Here is a 21,348-nt window from a genome sequence, read left to right as displayed (position 1 = left end):
ATGTGGGATCTTAGTTCACTTACCAGGGAAACACACCCTTATCCCCTGCATTGCATTGATTCTTAACCACTGGACCACCAGGGAAGTCCTCATAGTATGTGGGAGAGCTTTACCAATGCAGAGGTGCTGAATGTCTCTCCTAGGCAGCAGTTCAGTTCAGTTCAGTTCAGTTCAATTCAGTCGCTCAGTCGTGTCCGACTCTTTGCGACCCCATGAATCGCAGCACCCCAGGCCTCCCTATCCATCACCAACTCCCGGAGTTCACTCAGACTCACATCCATTGAGTCTGTGATGCCATCCAGCCATCTCATCCTCTGTCGTCCCCTTCTTCTCCTGCCCCAAATCCCTCCCAGCATCAAAGTTTTTTCCAATGAGTAAACTCTTCGCATGAGGTGACCAAAGTACTGGAGTTTCAGCTTTAGCATCATTCCTTCCAAAGAAATCCCAGGGTTGATCTCCTTCAGAATGGACTGGTTGGATCTCCTTGCAGTCCAAGGGACTCTCAAGAGTCTTCTCTAACACAACGGTTCAAAAGCATCAATTCTTCAGCGCTCAGCCTTCTTCACAGTCCAACTCTCACATCCATACATGACCACAGGAAAAACCATAGCCTTGACTAGACGGACCTTAGTCGGCAAAGTAATGTCTCTGCTTTTGAATATGCTATATAGGTTGGTCGTAACTTTTCTTCCAAGGAGTATGTGTCTTTTAATTTCATGGCTGCAATCACCATCTGCAGTGATTTTGGAGCCCCCCCCAAATAAAGTCTGACACTGTTTCCACTGTTTCTCCATCTATTTCCCATGGAGTGATGGGACCGGATGCCATGATCTTTGTTTTCTGAATGTTGAGGTTTAAGCCAACTTTTTCACTCTCCTCTTTTACTTTCATCAAAAGGCTTTTTAGTTCCTCTTCACTTTCTGCCATAAGGGTGGTGTCATCTGCATATCTGAGGTTATTGATATTTCTCCCAGCAATCTTGATTCCAGCTTGTGTTTCTTCCAGTCCAGCGTTTCTCATGATGTACTCTGCATAGAAGTTAAATAACCAGGGTGACAATATACAGCCTTGATGTACTCCTTTTCCTGTTTGGAACCAGTCTGTTGTTCCATGTCCTGTTCTAACTGTTGCTTCCTGGCCTGCATACAGATAGCAACTGTATTTATTTATTGTTATCTCTGTGGCTTTATGTAATATTTTTCTGTAACAGAGATTTCTTTGCCAGATTAGTATTAACATGAAAATCTATCTAGTAAAATTTTAATTTTAGTTTTGAGACATGATTAGTGATTCTTTTTCAAAGTGTTTGCATTATTTGATACTTTTAATTTGACAGAAATTTTATAATATCTTAATAAAATAAGAACTGTAAGGTACATGCAAATTTAGGACCATATGAATCTTGTAGGGGAGCAAAATCTGCCACCCCAAATATGTCTCTGTGTTATGAGCATTATTTTAGGCTGATTAGTTTTAAGAGACTAAAGAGTCTGGAAGTTTACTTAACTGTGTATAAGAATTTAGAGGGAGGGTTTATACCAAGAAGAAAGTAATCACCAGAGATAACTACAATGATTATAAGCTGGTTTTGATAGTCTGGGTAGAATTTAGGAACACATCTTTTTTCAAAGCTTTCTCTGTGTCCCATTATGTCTTCATGGCAGGAAAATTATGTTATTGTTGTTTTTGTTGTTGTTTTATAAATGGTGGCAGTATGGTTTATTAAGCTTGTACCTTAGTACAGGCACTGGGCTTTCCCCATGGTGTTCTTAATGTTCAAAACAAAGACCTTCTGCCAAGTTTTCTTGAGCAGTGGCACCAAGAATTTGAAAGCTAAGTGGATTTTCTACATCATCTGTCATCTTTGTGTGGCCAAAAGCTACGGCCAGACACAGCACTCTTTATCTAGAACTTGATGGTGGACTTCATTTAATCAGCTTTGGCCACCACGTTCTCATTGTGGGTCAGCAAGGAAGGAAACTTGCCAGACTTATTCAGGTTTCTACCGAGAATATGTGGGATCTATTTGATCAGACTCTGAAACAAAAAAGTTGTCATACTTCTTGGCCATCTTCTTGACCAGTTTCTTATTCTTGTTGGGTTTCTTCAGTGTCTAACCATGTCCATGTGGGGAATATCCATAGCCTTGGCCTCGTCATAGTGGTTCTGGTCCCCAGAACACATGCAGAGGACCTGAGGCATGTAGCAGACTTAATCTTCAGCTCAGTCCAGTTGAGTTGCTCAGTAGTGTCCGAATCTTTGTGATCTCATGAATTGCAGCACGCCAGGCCTCTCGGTCCATCACGAACTCCCAGAGTTCACCAAACTCACGTCCATCGAGTCAGTGATGCCATCCAGCCATCTCATCCTATGTTGTCTCCTTCTTCTTCTGTCCCCAACCCCTCCCAGCATCAGGGTCTTTTCCAATGAGTCAACTCTTTGCATGAGGTGGCCAAAGTACTGGAGTTTCAGTTTCAGCATCAGTCCTTCCAATGAACACCCAGAACTGATCTCCTTTAGGATGGACTGGTTGGATTTCCTTGCAGTCCAAGGGACTCTCAAGAGTCTTCTCCAACTCCACAGTTCAAAAGAATCAATTCTTTGACACTCAGCTTTCTTCACAGTCCAACTCTCACATCCATACATGACCACTGGAAAAACCATAGCCTTGACTAAATGGACCATTGCTGGCAAAGTACTGTCTCTGCTTTTCAATATGCTATCTAGGTTGGTCATAACTTTCCTTACATGTCCCAAAAGCATTTGTCCTTCTGAAGGTCATAGTTCTTCAGACTGACCTGAAGCTCCACTGTCTCCAAAAGCTTCCACTTCCCACACTGGTACCCCTGAACGACTTTCTGCACGGCCTCCTAGGTGGTGTCTCCGGAGACTTTGTTGCTCATGGTAGGTGACATTGGGATAACCTGAAGAGAGCAGGAAAAGCATTTTTATTTTGCTGCCAATGGACTTGCCTTTGAAGCCCCAGGCCCCACCCCCTTCTCCTTAGCGGAGGATGCCAAATAAACCTGACTGTCCTTGAGCTTCTTATATGTACAGAATTAAATTAAATGTGTTTTTCTTTCATTAATCTGTCTTAGATCATTTATCAGACTAGCCAAAGAATCTATAAGAGAAGAAGGAAAAAGTCATCATTTCTTTCTATCTCTATTGCATTCCTGAGTTTTCTGAGATAATAAGACCAGGACAATGTTTTAAGTTAACCGAATTCTAATACATTTAATGAAATTTGCATTATCTGTAATTGGAATATAAAAAAGAATTATTATATATGTATATTATGTGTGTGTGTGTGTGTGTGTATTAAATCAGTTGCACTGTAGTTTGCCAAGGTAGGTTTTTTTTTCCCTTTGATTGGTCCTTACTACTAAATATCCTCACACTTAGCAATAAACTGTGAGACTTAGGCAATACTTTCTTCCTAATTAGGCTTACCTGGTGGCTAAGAGGGTAAAGCATCTGCCTATAATATAGGAGATGCGGGTTCAATCCCTGGGTTGGGAAGATTCCCTGGAGAAGGGAACGGCAACCCACTCCAGTACTCTTGCCTGGAAAATCCCATGAACTGAGAAGTCTGGTAGGCTACAGTCCATGGGGTCGCAAAGAGTCGGACACAACTGACCAACTTCACTTTTCTTCCTAATTAAAGGGAAAAAAAGTTTTCCTTGTCCTTTGTCCTGTGCTTTTCTTAAAGGAATATTAATCAAAGATAAAAACACAATAATGTCATTGTTTTAAAATCAATTTAATGTATGACTAAAGTAGGAAAATGGAGTCTTTTTTGTTTGCTTTTTGTTTAAGGTATTTTTCCTAAAGGTATCTATTTGGTCTATCTAATTTGCTTACCTCTCTAAGCCCAATTATGCCACCTTTAGTGGCACCCCACTCCAGTACTCTTGCCTGGAAAATCCCATGGATGGAGGAGCCTGGTAGGCTGCAGTCCATGGGGTCGCTGAGAGTCGAACCTAACTGAGAGACTTCACTTTCACTTTTCACTTTCATGCATTGGAGAAGGAAATGGCAGCCCACTCCAGTGTTCTTGCCTGGAGAGTCCCAGGGACGGGGGGAGCCTGGTGGGCTGCCGTATCTGGGGTTGCACAGAGTCGGACATGACTGAAGCAACTTAGCAGTAGCAGTAGCAGCAGTGATAAAATATTTAAATAATTATTAGTAGCTTTTTTCCTGAGCTTATAAACACATTTTGTTTGTTAGTATTGTCATTATTGTTTGAACATAATGTTACTCTTTGACTTTGGGGGGGAAAAAGTCAATTCCAAACAAAAAGAACATGCTGCAGAGTCTAGGTTCTTATTTCTAAAACACAAAAGAACTACCTAGTTTGTAATTTTGTATTTATACATACTATTGTGCTGAAGTGTTGAGTGCTACTCTAGTGAAATTTGGAGCATTACAAAATTCCTCAATCATGCCAGACAATAGTTCACTCTCAAAGTTTTAGACATGGTTAGTTAATGGAGCTCCATTTAATCCACTGTAGCAAATAAGAAAAATTTAAAAGCGTTCTGCTGTATTTCTGTTCTGGTTGTTATTGGCTTTGCTTTTGCTTAAGGAATCTTTTCCCCCAAGTCTAGTATCTAACTTTATTTTATTTTATTTTTTCCTTGTAGACTCTTTTTTATTGTATTTAAACTGGTTTGGTGATCTTGGTGTAGACGAGTTCTAGAATTTTAAAATAAGCTATTACTAGATCCCAGGGGCACTTGGGTCCTTCCATTCAAAGTAGTGACAACCTAGCCTCTATCTTCCTTTCATCTCCAAGGATAGTCAAACCAACACAAATGGATTTTAAAGAGATCATGAGATATTTTCCTGTATGAATTATAAAAATATATATACTGGTTTACACTGATGTGTTTAATAATGTCCTGGCTAATACAAATTAAGTTCTCCAAATATTTTCTGTTTCATTTCTTTATTTTTGGTTTAACAGACATATATTTTAAGTTGTTGATTGCTAATAAAAATTTATAAAAAATGAGAAATAGTACTTTGTTTACAAAAGACAACTCTGTATACTTTTTACTCAAGGTGATAACTAACACCCCTTGATTGTTAGAATTAAGGCAATTATCAGTTCTTAAGTGATTTAAGATTAGCACTGACTTCACCCATGATCTTGCCCTGGGAGTCCCAATGTCACCAAATGCTAAGACTGACATCTTAGAAGAAATTCCCTCAAACTCGCTGGTACCTGTCTTTGTGTCTTGTTATCCACTTTACATTCTACCATCTGCTGCACCACTGAAGTGACCTGTAATTAAGGACTTTGAAGAAAACTCACTCTAAATTATGATTGGACATGGTCTTTCATGGACATTAAAATAAAACGTTGCTTCTGTTTTTACTATGAGGCAAGAATTCCCTTGCATGGGGACATCAAGAAGACTGGCATGTGCACAGAATAACCTTACTGTCTTAATAACTGCTAATTATGCATTTTATTTTTCAAACAGTACAGATACATGACAACACACAGCTGCTTCTCCAAGAAGATAAAAGATGTAATCTGGTGGAGATATTTTAGTTTACTTCCTTCCTGGGAATATGATGTATATTTTTTACTTGTCTTAAATAATTTCTTAAACCATGAAGTTATTATACTTTTAATTTTCTTTAAAAACCATACTATAATTTTCTTATTAAAATATTTTAATATAACATAGAAAGTTTTGGTCATATAAAATATGTTTTGAGAGGAAAACAAGAACAGCTAACTTGAAAAATCTGCTTAAAAAGATCAATTATATAATGTGCACAATATTGGAAAATTTCATGAATTTTATTTTAATATCTGTTTTCCAAATGCCAGATGTTCCCATAATGATAGATCCTGTGAGAAGAGGAAATTTTCTCACTTTATTTTTAATGATTTCAAAATTTATTCAACTCACAGATTTGCAAAACATGCTGTAGATATCTTCTTGAATTTCCATATTTTCTGTTTCTTAAGACAACACATTGCCATTTGGAAGAACTTTTATGCAAATTGAATGATATCATTTGGAAGTATAATGTCAAGGGAGATTGAAAAAAGGTGTTTAGGCTATTACAAACAATTGAGTGAACTCTCTTATAAACCCTTCCCATCTTCAGAAATGAAATGCCACGTATTTTTTACAGATTTTTCTCTAAACATGCTTAGCTACAGAGGTGTCCCTTTGAAGCCCCAGGACAGTCCCCAGTCACATCCTTCTGCGTCTCTAGGTCTCTAGGCTTATGTCCCAAAACCTTCCATCCACTGTTGGATAGCTATCATTGCTAGAGTGATCTTTGTTGTTGTTGTTTAGTCATTAACTTGTGTCTGGCTTTTTTTTTTTTTTTTAAATCCCATTGACTGTAGCCAGCCAGGCTACATGGGATTTTCCAGTCAAGAATATTGGAGTGGGTTGCCATTTCTTCCTCTAGGGGGTATTCCTGACCCAGGGATTGAACCAACACCCCTTGTGTTTCCTGCATTGGTAGGCAAATTCTTTGCTGATGGTGCCACCTTGGATTCTTACATATGGTATTAAAATAGTGCTAATAGCCAGCTATCACAGTTACTTATCAGCACCTCTGCATATAGGTAGCTATGTAATCTTAATATATAGTCAAGAGAGACAGCAAATTATGTATTTTTTAATACATTGCTTCTACTTTTCATATTAATTGTAAACTTTCAATGATGTTTGTGTATATATGCATGTGTATATATATATGTATGTGTATGCATGTATCTATGTGCATGTGTATGTATATGTGTATGTGAAAGTTGCTCAGTCGTGTCTGCCTCTTTGCGATCTCCATGGACTGTAGCCTACCAGGCTCCTCTGTCCATGGGATATTCCAGGCAAGCCTATTGGAGTGGGTTGCCTTTTCCTTCTCCCCTTCACATACTTGTATGGCATATACCAACATGCTTACATACACACATATGTACATACATACACATAGTACATAATATGTGAAGACTATTGTTTGAGAAAGTTTCTAAGATATGGTCCCAAATATTCACTATTACATGAAAACTTACTGACCCTTAAATGACAAAAAAATTTAACTCTAGAACAGTGAAAAACACTGTAATATACTCATGTCCTCCTTTTCTTATTGTTTATTCTTCTTCACTCATTTTAGATAAATCAATGAGCAGAAATGAAATGAACATGTGAGTCTTTTAAAGGCCAGCTGCTGCTGTTGGCATGTATTTGAAGCTCATGGCTAATCTTCAAGTACACTGCCGATTTTGCTAAAACCTGAATCCTCTTTCATCCAGACAATCTATGTTTCTGAGCCAAAATCAGGGGATAGTTCTTGGATTCCTGAGACTCTTATTTGAGAGCATTGCAGGATAAACAGATGCAGTTGAAGGGAGAAGGGATATGTTGTTTATCCTCATTCAGATCTGAATGATGCTTTATCCTTTTTAGTTCAAGTTATTTCAAAAGAAAATTATGCAAAAATGTTGCTTATAAATTATCAAAGATATGCTCTATACTTAAATACTATATACATTTTTACTTTATTATTTTATATCTGAGCCAGTAATATTTGAAATTAAATATATTTACACCACTTGAAAACATTTCAACTTTATATATGCAGTGTAATATTTTCTTGTTAATGTAACTTGGCATTTTAACATTTTCCCTATTGATATTTGTGTTATTTCTCAATAATTTCTAAATGACATAATTCACAATCTGTGACAGGGAGGTACATTTTAGGATAGCACAGGAGATATTTTGCCAGTTATAAACCTGATGTCTTCTATTTTGTTATAATGGTGATTTGACCTTGGTTTCCAATGTTTATGAATTTTAGAAAACATTCATCTAACAGTGTTCAAATAAATAAACTGAAATAAGCAAATTGGACAGTTTAGTGACAATTTAATAAAATAAATTGCACAAAGTGATGGATTCTTTAATTGAACAGCAATCAATTTGGTGAATTATGTCATTATGTTAGACTATTTCATAATTGACCTACCATTTTATTTGTCTTGAAGTTTAACATCAGTTGCCAAAACAAATAAGAAACACAAGTTTTGTGTTGATTATATATATATATATATATGTATATAGATTTAACTGTATACATGCAAACATGTATGTCTGTGTACTTTCTCCATGCATTAAGAGTGGACAACAATGAAGCAGAGGAGGTCATACGGCATAGTTCACACACACACATATGTATTTATATAATTTACATGTGTATTTCTGCATAAAATTATATATAATTTATTTTTCACTTGTTGCTTTATATTGAAGTATTATTAACAATGATGTGATAGCTTCAGGTGTACAGCCAACTGATTCACTTATACATATACATATATCTATTCTTTTTCAAACCCTTTTCCCATTTGTTACATAATATTGAGTAGAGTAACCTGTGCTACAAGTAGATCCTTGTTAGTTATCCATTTTAAATATAGCAGTGTGTACATATCAATCCCAAACTGTCTCTTCCCCCTACTCCTTCTTCCTTGGGAACTTTAAGTTCCCTTTCTAAGTCTGTGAGTTTGGCTCTCTTTTGTAAGCAAATTCAGTTGTATCATTTCTTTTTAGACTTCCCATATAAGGACTGTCACATGATGTTTATCTTTTTCTGTCAGACTTACTTCATTCAGTATGAACTCTCTTTCTCTGTCTGATCTCATGCATTCAGTATGGACTCTGTAGGTCCATCCATATTGCTGAAAATGGTATTATTTCATTCTCTATAATGACTGAGTTATATTCCATTGTATATATGTACCACATCTCTTTATCAATTCCTCTGTCAATGGACATTTAGATTGTTTTAATGTTTTGGTTATTGAGAACAGTGCTGCAATGAACACTGGGGTGTGTGTATCCTTTCAGATCATTTTCTGGATATATACCCAAGAGTGGCAATGTAGGATTATATGGTAGCTCTATTGCTAAGAAAAATCCATACTGTTCCCCTATACATGTAGAATTTATATGGTGAGAAAATGTAAAGACTAGTTTCATTTTTTAAAATAGTCCTCAATCTAGCCCATCATAAGTCTTCTCTGACTATTCAGTTCCCAGACACAATTACACATTATAAAATAAATGTCTGAATATATTTTCTCCTTACTAAAAATAATAATAAACAATGAAATGTGTTTGGAATATTCATGAAATATTAGAGTAGATGTATTCTATTAAAAACACTGGGCATATAATGATGATGATGATAGTTTTTCAGTACAATTTGTCTCAGTTCAGTTCAGTTCAGTCGCTCAGTCGTTTCCAACTCTTTGCGATCCCATGAATCGCAGCACGCCAGGCCTCCCTGTCCATCATCAACTCCCGGAGTTTACTTAGACTCACGTCCATCAAGTCAGTGATGCCATCCAGCCATCTCATCCTCTGTCACCCCCTTCTCCTCCTGCCCCCAATCCCTCCCAGTATCAGAGTATTTTCCAGTGAGTCAACTCTTCACATGAGGTGGCCAAAGTACTGGAGTTTCCGCTTTAGCATCATTCCTTCCAAAGAAATCCCAGGGTTGATCTCCTTCAGAATGGACTGGTTGGATCTCCTTGCAGTCCAAGGGGCTCTCAAGAGTCTTCTCCAACACCACACTTCAAAAGCATCAATTCTTCAGCCCTCAGCCTTCTTCACAGTCCAACTCTCGCATCCATACATGACCACAGGAAAAACCATAGCCTTGACTAGACGGACCTTTGTTGGCAATGTCTCTGCTTTTCAATATGCTATCTAGGTTGGTCATAAGTTTTCTTCCAAGGAGTAAGCGTCTTTTAATTTCATGGCTGCAATCACCATCTGCAGTGATTTTGGAGCCCCAAAAAATAAAGTAGAGAAATACAAAAGATGTAAGGTAATTGGAAAGAAATATGCAGTAATATGATTTTGTTACAAGATTTAATTTGGCATCTGTAAAACCCATGGGAATAATTCAAGGTAACAATCAGAAACTGAGGAGACAGCCTTCTTGTATCCTCCAAACTGTTCTATCATGCTTGGTAACTTCATTGTTTCTAGAGATGAGTCAACCAAATTCCTGGAAAAGCAGTTCCCATTCTGCCTACTTCCTTAGTGTCTCCTGATGTGACACTAAATTCTCCTCAGAAATCTCTAATCAATCCTTTTTTTCTTCTAGGCCAATTACATTCACAGAAATTCTATCTTTTTGAGACTCAAATCCACTTTCATGTTCTAACTTTCTCTATCTCTGTAATTCTGTTTTTTTGTAATGAAAACTTGTCACATTAATACTTTCAATCTCTTTTTCCATCTTTTTTTTTTTTAAACATACTCATTTGACAAATCATCTAAATTGAATCTATGTTGTAATCTGGGCCTACAAACTTTGAGAAATTTCTGAAATAATTACACAACTATATTGAATGAACATATTAATTTTAAAAGAAAAATAAATGCTCTATCACTCAGTACCAGCAATCACTTTTTAAAAGAATGTAATATAGAAAAGAAACATTTATAGTAACAATAGTTAAGAAGGTGACACTTTAGGATATGCAAGATTAGGTTAGATAATTGAATTGAACTAGAAATAAAAAAAAGAAAACTATGAAGAATGGAAACATAATTTTTTCTTGAAGATAAATACTCAATGTTGTAAATATTATAAACAGAAAATGTTCTTTTATCTATTAAACTGAGCTCAAAGCATCTATATAACAATCATTAAATAAGAAAAATTTAAATATTATATAAATAGTAAATTATAACTGGATAGAGAAAATTATTTAAAAATTAGTAACAAGATGATTAAAGTTGTAATAATTAGATATGTTTGACATTGGCTTAAAATTATGCAGATTAATAAAATTTAGTGAATAGTAAAGGGCTTCCCCAGTGGCTCAGTGGTAAAGAATCCGCCTGCCAGTGCAGGAGATGTGGGTTCAATCCACACATCAGGAAGATCTCCTGGAGGAGGAAATGGCAACCCACTCCAGTATTCTTGCCTGGAAAATACCATGAACAGAGGAGCTTGGTGGGCTATAGTCCATGGAGTTGTAGAGGGTCAAATTAGTCTTAGTGACTGAGCACATGCAGGGAGTGAATAATAATAGACACAAATATAATGGATAAATATTATATAAAGACCAACTGAAAAGCAATGCAAAAAAATAAAATGCTAATCGTAGGTTGATACAGATGGCCAACTATTTAAAGAAAAAATAATCTAAATATTAGCATAAGCATTTATCAAAACAAATTCTCTATCAAAGTTTTAAATTTTGAAATGTGGAACCACATGAGTATGTGAAAAGGAAGGCAAGGATAAAATAAAAACTAAGATTACAGGACAAATCTAAGCACCATATTTATCTATCATTTTTGTGAATTGATAAAATCATCTTTCAAGTAAAAGATTAAACATGAAATTTTAAAATGTCAAAATTCATCTATGTTTTATTTATTTTTTAAAGACCTGAAAAATTATGCAGTTAAGTTGCATCTGCAAAACTTTAATATAGAATTCTCTTATAGGCTGATTTTTGACACCAAGAAACCAAGTCAAAATATAAGCAAAATACTGAGGATTGGAATAACTAATATAATACTTATATAAATAACTTTATAATCAACAAAGCTATAACAATTTTATTTCCAATTCGCAGAAACCATAAAGAAAATCTGATGATATATTAGGTCACAAAATAAAGGTCAACAAATTTCAAAATTTACCTTCTTACAAATCATTCTCCCTAAAGACAATGCAATAAAAGCAGACATCTATGAAAACTAATGCTAAATTATAAATATATCTTCTTATAATGATGGAATGAAAGTGAAAGAATCACATCCAAAAAACAGAAAATCCGTTTTGCCAAAAGATGTACAAAACTTAAAATACAGCAACTAAGTTTTCTCCTCAGGAAGCTATTTTAAAAATGAAAAAAATAAATTACCAAGAATTAAAGTATGAATTATATAATTGGAAAAATAGTGCAATTTTTAATATAACATGCACAAAGCTTAGGGCAATTAAAATCTAGAAAAATGTTTAGGCATACATTTTAAAAACATACATAAAGGAATACAGCTAGAAAAATTATAATTTCTTATTAATAAAATGACAAGATATAAAAATCTCCCCAAAACTGTGACAAATTTCTTGCAGAAATAAAAAAAGTATATGAATAACAGAAACCTATAAAATAATTACAAAAATAGTAGATTATCCCATAGTGAAAAATCTAATCAAGGTGGTGTTTTAGCTTTTAGCTTCCTCTCTATCTTATGGCTTCCCCACAGCCTATACCCATTCCCAGGATCTGTCATTTTCCCCTCAGATCAGCAAAGGATCGCTCAACATCATATGTTTTGTCCCACATCTGGATTCACTATGGATATTGGCATTTATACCAGGTGTTGGGGGTGAATGGCTTATCTTGGCTTTTATTCTTGAAATGAATGTGGTCTGATTGTGTATGCTAAGTCACTTCAGTTGCGTCCAACTCTGCAATCCCATGGACTGTAACCAACCAGGCTCCTCTGTCTATAGGATTCTCCAGTCAAGAATACTGGAGTGGACTGAGATGCCCTTCTTCAGGGGAGCTTCCCTACACAGGGATTGAACCTCCATCTCTTATGTCCCATGCATTGACAGTTGGTTCTTTAAGGGCCTTCAAACACAGGGACTTAGATAGACGATCTTATTCCCAACTCCCTATGAGTTTTTTGTACCTCCTTTATGGACTTACAGGGCCCCATGTGCCCAAGGAGATCCCCTTCATTGGGCCAAACCTCCTGCAGGCTAGAAGAATGCAATTTATAAGGAAGTGAAGACCTTGAACCCCTGAGCATTATGCAGGTGCTGCCTGAGAGCAGAGTGCACAGTAATACTGCTCATTTTCTGTGCTTTCTGCCCCAAGTCAGAGAAAGGCTGTCACCACACCATCCCCACCCCCATCAGGTGTCCCATAGCCTTGCTAACGACGCCTACATGCTTTTCCTGGCCTTTTGCTGGAACACGGCAGCTATACCAAGTTCAGTGGAAGTACATTCTCTCATCATCACCATTTCCTGAATTGGGAGTTGCCCCATTGACTGGGATTGTTGCTGCTGTGTCTCAGTTTTCTTTTGTACTGGGGATCAGACAGTATGGAATATTTTGTCCATTTCATTGTCAATCGTCACCATATATTTCTTCTTGCTTTTCTCACTTTCCAAAGAATCCCTCCTCTCCAAGTCCCACAGGCTTTGCCACAGTGCCCAAACCTTGATCCAATGCAGATTGTACTCTCCATATACTTCCCACTCCAGTATTCTTGAGCTTCTCCGGTGACTCAGATGGTAAAGAATCTGCCTGCAATTCTGGAGACCTGGACTCAGTCCTTGGCTTGGGAAGATCCACTGGAGGAAAGCATGGCAACCCACTCCAGGATTCTTGCCTGGAGAATCCCCATGGACAGAGAAGCCTGGTAGGCTACCGTCTATGGGATCACAAAGAGTAGGACATGACTGAGCGCCTAAGCACAGCCAAGCCTTGCAAAACGGCAAGCTGGGGTCTCAGACATAATATCTTACTCTCCCATCTTGTTTGCCAGTCCCAAAGCTTGCAGAGTAATGAACCATCATACATTCCCCTCTAATCTTAGCTCTTCTTCCAACTTTCTAACTCAGGCTACAATCTCTATTTTAGGATCTGTGGCCAGCTGAATAGCCCGTAGCAGAGGCCAGCCCTTTGCACAGGCCTTTATTTCCTCTCTATTCCACAGTGCACAGTTCCTCACACACGGGCATCAAATCAGCCAACATTTTTAGAGCATCCACATAGTCTACAGACATCTATCCTAGGGGCCACAACTCCCCATGTAGAGGTTCATGGCCTATTTGGGCTTCCCAGGGGGCTTTAGTGGTAAAGAATCTGCCTGAGAATGCTTGAGACATGAGAGATCTGGGTTTGATTCCTGGGTTGGGAAGATTCCCTGGAATAGAAAATGGCAACCCAGTCCAGTATTCTTGCCTGGACAATTCCATGGTCAGAGAAGCCTGGAGGGCTACAGTGCACAGGGCTGCAAAGAGTTGGACATGCCTGAGTGACTGAGCACCACCGTTGGGATTTCCCTTGTGGATGCCTTGTTCCCAAGACCCATTTCTTTAGTCTCCTGGCTTACTGCACTATTGCTGGTTTGGCACCTGAGTGAAATTTGAAACTGGTCCCCATACAAAAAGGGCAAGAAGAGACCAAACAAAAACGTAGAAGAGGCAGACCATTCTCAGTTAACAAGTGCCAGGTTTCATAAGTAAGGGAACTTTACACATGAGACTTGTCTTGGCAGCCACAAGACAAGTAGTTCTCAGCATCTGCCTGTCAGGATCTTAAAAGTTTATACAGAGACCTTAATTGGGTTTGGTCACATATTCAGTCCAGATGGTCTCAACAACACTTTACTCTCTCAAAGCTGTGTCTTTTAAATAGCTCTTAGCATTGGAATGATGGGTGGGAACATACATTCTGGGGTGGGGGATAGGGGAAGAATCTCTGATTGTCTGGGTCCAGCTTGCAGGTCAACCAGCAGTCAAGTCCTCTCCATGACCTTCTCCAACAAGAAGTTTTGGAAATGATGAACACACTGAGGGAGTAAGAACTTCAGAAGATCAGATTTAAAGTGAACATGTGCTTGCTACATGCTAGGTCAATTAGGTTGTGGCCAACTCTGCAACGCTATTGACTGTAGCCCGCTAACCTCCTCTGTCCATTGGATTCTCCAGACAAGAGTAGTGGAGTGGGTCACAATCCCCTTCTCCAAGGGGGTCTTCCTGATCCAGGGATCAAATCCATGTCTCGTGTCTCCTACATCGTCAGGCGGGTTCTTTACCCCTAGCAGCACCTAATATGTGCAATTGGTGAGGAATACGCCAAACACAAAGGAAACAGAATCTAGAGCCCCAAACCAGTATAATATTCATTCATTAATTGTCTAACTTAAAATGTCAAACTTGTGCTCTTAATATGTTATCATCAGTGGGCCAAAAATGAACAATTCCTTTCTTTTTTTTTTTCCCACTCTATTCCTGAATCCCCACTGTTATTTCCCTAACTCCAGGAGCACTAAGTCTCTTCAGTCTTTGCAACCCTATGGACTATAGCCTGCAAGTCTCCTTCATCCATGGGGATTTTCCAGGCAAGAATATAGAAGTGTCCCACCATGTCCCTCTCCAAGGGATCTTCCCATTTAGAAGTTCTAGTAAAAAATGTTGTATGTCTATCTGTATAGGCATTTGAACACATATATTTAATTGTGTGTTTTAGCCTGTATGTAATGTTTAATTTACATGAATATATTTTTCACTTCTTGATTTTTCTCATTCATCATTATGTATGTATCAACCTATGCTGCTGTGTATATATGTAGTTTGTTGTTGACTATATTCCATACTGTATGTCTGATATTTGAATAGGATGAAATCCTAGGTTATTGCTAAATGATCTTGAAACCCCCAAATACATTATAGTTACCAATGTGAAGTATTTTAAAGTACTTTTGTAATAACTTCTCTGGGATGTATACAATGGAGATTAGACAGATATGCTTGGGGCTGGTGCACTGAGATGAGCCAGAGGGATGGTACGGGGAGGGAGGAGGGAGGGGGGTTCAGGATAGGGAACACATGTATACCTGTGGCAGATTCATATTGATGTATGGCAAAACCAATACAATATTGTAAAGTAATTAACCTCCAATTAAAATAAATAAATTTATATTAAAAAAAAAGAAATCTAGGTGAGTCTTGTGGTATACAAATAACCACTTTCATTGCATACTCCCAGATGACTTTTCAGGGTTGTACACTCCCATTAGAGATACAAGATGCTTTCTTTTTCTTTTTTTTAAAATAATTGTATTTATTTATTTATTTTTGACTTTGAGGGCTTTTCTCTAGTTGCAGTGAGCAGGGCTGCTCTTTAGTTGGGGTGTGCAGGCTTCTCACTGTGGTGGCTTCTCCTGTTGTGAAGCATGGAGTCTAGGGTATGCAGGCCTCAGTATGTGTGGCTCTCGGGCTCTTGGGCACAGGCCCAGTAGCTGTAGTTCATGGGCTTAGTTATTCCATGACATGAGGGATCCTCCTGGACCAGGGGTCAAATCCAAATCTCCTGCATTGGCAGGCAGGCAGTATCTTCAGCACTGAGGCACAAGGGAACCCCACAGGATGCTTTCTGTGTTCCAAATCTTCACCAGACTTTTGTGTAACTTAACTTTTTTAGTATTTGGGTCAATGTCATGAGTGTAAAGTTTTCTCTTTTCTCAAATTTGCATTTCTCTGATTACTTCTGAGACTAAGGAGTTTTTATACTCTGTTCATAAATGATGAGACAGCAAATAATTTAGATCCACTTCTCCATTAATTATGTACAGTGTAAAAATCTGCCAATTAAATCACATGAAACAATAAATGTAAGCTACATGCAAATTGCAGGGATGATAGAAAGTGAAAACAATAATTGCATATCCTTTAAGTTTGATATGCTTTACTTATTAATCATGTTTCCCCATCTATGAATTGCCTAATTATATCTGTGGCCATATTTCTATTTGTTGTCTTGTATTTATCTTATTAAATTTAAATATCCCTTTGGTGATCTAAATTATATGCCTTTGTTGGTAAAAGATGATAAGTAATAAGACAAAATAATAGCTTATATTTTAATGCATATTAATAACTGTATTTATTTAAATGTTTATATCCCATGCACTGTTCTGATCTTATTCCATGTCTGAACTTGATTAATTTCCATAAAAGTACAATGATCAAAATAACACTGGAACATAAAAAGAAATCTGATCCACAAGGACATTAAGAAATATGCCAACTACAAAAACAGAGACAACAAAAATCAGATATGTGCCAATATTTGAAAACAGGCAATGACCTATAATCTGTACCATTTTATACTGCATTCTAATTATTTTAGACATTGTACAGATGCTTTACATATCATTTAAATTGTATGACTATCTGGCTTTAATTAACATAGTATAGAATTTTACATTGAATACAGTCACTGGTTTTTATATACTCTAATCATTATATTTTCTTCTTATGAATTATCCTTTTTAGCTTTCTAAAGATCTGTTTTCCTGACTCAAGAATGCAGTTATTTGTCAATTTATCGTCTGGAATTTTCTATAATTAACTCCACAATCTTAATTCTTTTACATTTTTTTTAATAACAAAATATGGGCCATTTTTTTCTTGCATGTGGTGTGCCAGATTGTTCTAAATCAAATCCTAGATATTCCACCCCTCCTTATTATTTCAGGTACCATTATTGCTGTATCTTCCTGGGTACATCTGTTTCTGAGCTTTCTAGTGTATTCCATCAGTCTTATTTTCCTGATTTTTGGGGAAAAAAAAGAAAAGAAAATGTTTTAAAATATGTGTTTCTGTAGTATATCTGTGTACCTGCTAAGCTGATTTCTGTTTCTGTTCCCATAAGAAATTAATTAACAATGAACTTTTACTCTTTTAAAATTACAAATGTATAGAGTTTCAAATATACACAGTTAAATTTTTCTCTTGAACATAAACATGGTTACCTATTACTTGAAAAAGTGATTACAAACTTTACAATGCTAAAATTTGTTATTGATGAGCTGATTTATCTCTATTTTTATTTAGATTTTCTTCATGTTACTTATTGACAATTCTTCATAGTTTCTTGTGACTTGGTTATGTATTAATTCTTAAAAAATATTTTCTTGATTTTTAATTATATTAATCTTGCTTTCAGTTTTTATACTAAGTAATATTCTAAATAAAAATCATTAAATTTTATAAGTGGATATTATATTTAGCAATTTTGATGAAGTTTCATCTGTTTTTAGTTTCAAACTCTGATGTATTTTTAAGACTTTTATAAAAGATAAGTTTTAAGCAAAATTGAGAGGAAGATAATGAAATTCTCCATATAATTTCTGCACCTACATACATATTCTTCTCAATTATCAACATCACTCACCTCAGTGCTAATTTTTACTAAGGATGAACATACATTGATATATCATTATCATCCAAAAAACATTAGGGTTCACCCTTGGTGTTGTAAAATCTATCATACAACAGCTCTCACTGCTTAGATAAATGTATAAGGACATATACCCATCATGATAATATGAGACAGAGTATTTTCACTGTATTAAATATCTTTCATGCTCTACCAATTAATTTCCCCACTCCTCCAACCATACTAACCATTGGTCTTTTTAATATCTCCAAGCTTTGCCCTTTCCAGTGTTGTACATTTGGTATCAAACCATATGTAGCTTTTTTAGGTGTGCTTCTTTCACTAAGTAATATACACTTAAGATTTCTCCATGTTGTTCCAAAACTTCATAGCTCATTTATTTTTAGTGCTGAATAATATTCCATTGTCTGGATATACCACAGTTTATACACTCAACTACTGATGGACATCTTGGTTGCTTCCAAGTTTGGGGAGTTAAAAATAAGGCTGCTATAAATATCCAAGTGCATGTTTTTGTATAGACATAATTTGTAACTCCTTTGCGTACATATGAAGGAGCTTGACTGCTCAATAGTATGACAAGAGTATGCTTAGTTTGTTCAGATGTGTCTTCTGTAAATATTTTCTCAAGTCTTGACTTGTCTTTTGATATTGTTTTTTACAGGTTAGAAGTTTTTAATTTCAATGAAGTAAATATTATTTCTTTCATGGATGGTGCTTTTGATTCTATATCTAAAAAGGAATCGTCAGAACTTCCCTGGTGAGAGCCCTTTGGACAGCAAGGAGATCAAACCAGATAATCCTAAAGGAAATCAACCCTGAATATTCATTGGGAGGACAGATGCTGAAGTTAAAATTCCAATACTTTGGTCACCTGATTCCTAGAGCCAATTCATTGGAAAAGACTCTGATATTGGGAAAGACTGAGGGTAGGGGGAGAAGGGGACGACAGAGGATGTAATGCTTGGATGACATCACTGACTCAATGGACATGAGTTTGAGCAAACCCTGGGTTAGAGTGAAGGACAGGGAATTCTAGCATGCTGCAGTCCACAGGGTTGCAAAAACTCGGACACACCTTAGTGACTGAACAACAAACACCAGCAGTTAAGAATAACTTTCCTAGAGGGGTGGGATGGGAAGGGAGATGGGAGGGAGGCTCAAAAGGGAGGGGAGATGGCTAATTCATGTTGAGGTTTGAAAGAAAACAATGAAGTTTTGTAAAGCAATTATCCCTCAATAATAAAAATAATAATAATAGTAAAGAATACACTCCTGCTTGAACGCTCACTGCATTGAGGAGGTTTCCTCCGCCGATGCGCATTCTGCCAACGTTTCAGGGCTGCTCTGCTCTATAACAGGGATGCACCTCCATCCTCCTCACAGCTTCCGCCCCGCCGCTCCCCTGGCAGTAAGCACACACACCATGAAGAAGAGAAACAAGAAGTCCTTCAACCGGAGTCTGGCCGAGTGGAATCACAACCAGACCACCGGAGAGTTCCTGGGGCGCACCGCCAAGAGCTGGGGTTTGACCTTGCTCTTCTCTCCAGTCTTTTATGGGTTCCTGGTTGCACTCTTTCCATTCGCGGGATGTGGGCCATGCTTCAGACTCTGAAGGAAGACGGTTCCAAAATATCGTGACCAGATTCCTAGTCCTGGACTTGTGGTTTTTCCAAAACCAGTGCCAGCGTTGGATTTTTCATTCAGCCTGTCTGATTCAGTATCTCATCAAGCGTACATTGATGACCTAAGCCATTTGGCTTAGAAGAACAGAAGAATCTCACAGATTGTGCCAATAGAAACTTTTGAGCAGAAGGGTCCAGAATACACAGCATGTCAGTTTCCTCTTTCCTTACTTGAAGCATACTGTGGTATGGATGATCCCACATTTGGCTACCAATCAGGAAACCCTTGTATCCTTGTGAAAATTAGCAGAATAATTGTATTAAAGCCTCAAGGAGAATCAAGGATAGACTGTATTGCAAAATGTGAAAGCACAGCAGTTCTATCAACTTATCCTCCCAATGGAAAGATAGATTTAAAATATTTCCATACTATGGAAAACAAAACAAAACTGCATGGGAGCTATGTGCAGTCTCTAGTTGCTGTCCAGCTCAGCTTTGGTAGTGATGGTGATGTAAAAAAAGTAACAGTTGAGATCACCCGACCTAAAAACTCAGAATGACCATGATAAGTTTTTAGGACGAGTTGCATTCAAGATCACCATGCACGCGTAGTAGGAGTTAGGACGTCTCCACAAAGTAAATGTTTTGTTGTCTGTCTTCATTTTGTATCAGCCAGACCTGCCATTGCAGAATTATGAGACCGCCTTAGAGAAAGGTGGAGTGGTACATGACACTGGGATGACATAGTGTGCTTCCAGATAACAGTGGTCCATGTCCTTTGAGGTAACTGCCTGTTGCCTCTGCTGCCTTTTGACACATGTACAGTCACCAGATAGGAACTGTGAACACCTGATTCTGAACATGTAGGTTGGGGGTCTTGTCCAATTTTTATGTGGCTTAATTGCCAAGTGTCTAAAACTTAATGTACTGTGCTATGTAAATATTTTATAGATTGACTGGTTAACTGTCATATTTTTATGCCAGCAAAGTTTTAGGGGTTAAATGGTACGTGACCAACATCAAATAATTTTACAGATACAAGAAATTCAGTATGTGTAAAAGTTCTGTATGTGAGGAGAAAAAGGATAATAAAAGTGGATTTGAAAAAAAAAAATACAGTTTCCAATGCACGGAGCACAGGTTAGATCCCTGGCTGGGGAAGTAAGATCCCACATCCTGTGGGGTAACTAAGCCCCTGCCACAACTAGAGAGAAGCCAGCATGGTGCAATGAAAGGCAACAAAAGATCCCGCATGCTGCAACTAAGACCTGGCACAGCCAAATAAATTAATATTAAAAAATAAATAAAAAGGCATCCCCATACCTAAAATCATGTAGGCTTTCTCTCTTTTTTTTTTAAATTTTTTATTTATTTTTTTTAATTTTAAAATCTTTAATTCTTACATGCGTCCCCAAACATGACCCCCCCCTCCCACTTCCCTCCCCACAACATCTCTCTGGGTCATCCCCATGCACCAGCCCCAAGCATGCTGCACCCTACGTCAGACATGGACTGGCGATTCAATTCTTACATGATAGTATACATGTTAGAATTCCCATTCTCCCAAATCATCCCACCCTCTCCCTCTCCCTCTGAGTCCAAAAGTCCGTTATAAAACACCAATACAGTATACTAACACATATATATGTAGGCTTTCTCTTATTACTTCTAGGAGTTTTACAGTTTTGTATTTTACATTTACATCTGTGCTCCCTTTTGA

The 21,348-nt window shown here is 37.2% G+C and overlaps 2 pseudogenes; one reads left to right on the top strand and one right to left on the bottom strand.

Annotated features, from left to right (window-relative positions):
• Positions 1 to 1,735: 1,735 nt before the first annotated feature.
• Positions 1,736 to 2,903, bottom strand: LOC138421792 (large ribosomal subunit protein uL1-like; annotated as a pseudogene).
• A 16,526-nt stretch (positions 2,904 to 19,429) lies between these two features.
• Positions 19,430 to 20,240, top strand: LOC138421565 (sodium/potassium-transporting ATPase subunit beta-3 pseudogene; annotated as a pseudogene).
• The last annotated feature ends 1,108 nt before the right edge of the window (positions 20,241 to 21,348 follow it).

The sequence above is a fragment of the Ovis canadensis genome, chromosome 16 (assembly GCF_042477335.2).
Source record: "Ovis canadensis isolate MfBH-ARS-UI-01 breed Bighorn chromosome 16, ARS-UI_OviCan_v2, whole genome shotgun sequence".
Lineage (NCBI taxonomy): Eukaryota > Metazoa > Chordata > Mammalia > Artiodactyla > Bovidae > Ovis > Ovis canadensis.
Note: the sequence above shows the minus strand (reverse complement) of the source record. Positions and strands in the feature narration are given on the sequence as shown.